Source organism: Nicotiana tomentosiformis, chromosome 8 (assembly GCF_000390325.3).
Source record: "Nicotiana tomentosiformis chromosome 8, ASM39032v3, whole genome shotgun sequence".
In the NCBI taxonomy this organism is placed as follows: domain Eukaryota; kingdom Viridiplantae; phylum Streptophyta; class Magnoliopsida; order Solanales; family Solanaceae; genus Nicotiana; species Nicotiana tomentosiformis.
Genome location: NC_090819.1, coordinates 73,101,501 through 73,102,560, shown reverse-complemented (window position 1 = coordinate 73,102,560; position 1,060 = coordinate 73,101,501). Strand labels below are relative to the sequence as shown.

General features: G+C 41.5%; 1 non-coding gene across 1 annotated transcript; it reads right to left on the bottom strand.

The window, feature by feature from the left end:
- Nucleotides 1-551: 551 nt before the first annotated feature.
- Nucleotides 552-658, bottom strand: LOC117281739 (small nucleolar RNA R71). Its single transcript, XR_004512378.1, has one exon. It is a non-coding gene; the product is annotated as a small nucleolar RNA R71 (small nucleolar RNA).
- Nucleotides 659-1,060: the final 402 nt, after the last annotated feature.

Sequence of the window (1,060 nt, the reverse complement as noted above, 5' to 3'; positions counted from 1 at the left end):
GTGAGGATAATGTGGATTTGGCTGCGAGAGAAGCAGCCCAACGACGAGAACAAGCTGCATTGGATGCTAAAGAAGTAGCTATTAGAGATGCACAGATTCTCTATGAAGAAGAGAGGGGTCGTAGAATTGCTCAAAATCAATCCTTGGGTGCAGACCAATTTGAAAATATAGCTCCCATGCCTGGGAGACCACTTGGCGATTATGCTAGACCGGACTACAATCAGGGATTATTAAGTGTGAGACCACCTCCAATTGCAGCAAACAATTTTGAGTGAAAGCAAGGGTTGCTTCAAACCCTTCAAAATGATTGTGTCTTCAGAGGGAAGCCAAACGAAGATCCAAACACACATCAAATGGACTTCGAGGAGATTATGAACACCTTCTAATACAATGGTGTGTCACAAGATGTAGTGTATTTAAGGTCATTCCCCTTTTCTCTCAAAGATGATGCAAAGCAGTGGCTTCGAAGCTTGCCTACATGTTCGATTAGAACATGGGAGGAGATGACCAAAAAATTCCTTGATAAATATTTCTCCTCAGCTAAAACGGGCAAATTTAGAAGAGAAATCCATAACTTCTGCCAGAAAGATACTGAAACTATTTTTGAAGCATGGGAGAGGTTTAAGGAGATTATTAGAAAGTGTCAACATAGTGGAATTGAACTCTGAATACAACTCCAGGACTTTTGGGATGGATTGACACCAGTCTTACGTAGAATATTGAGCAATGCAGCTGGAGGCCCGTTGATGAAGAAAGACTCCAGAGGATATAATTACAATTCTTGATGAGTTATATGAAGATGCAACACATCTGCACAGGTACAACTTAATTCTATGGCCAAAGAGATAAGGAAGCTAACCTTAGCCTCGATACAAAGTGAGCCTCACGTAGCTTGTGATATATGTGGAAGAGGACACCCTACTCATGAGTGTCAAGCCTCAACTGAAGAAGTAAATGTTGTGGGAAATTATAGTTTCAATGCAATGGGTTAGAGGCACCCCATTTTTTCATGGAGTTCACCTGGAGGTACTGCGAATGCTTGGGAGCAAAATAACTCTAG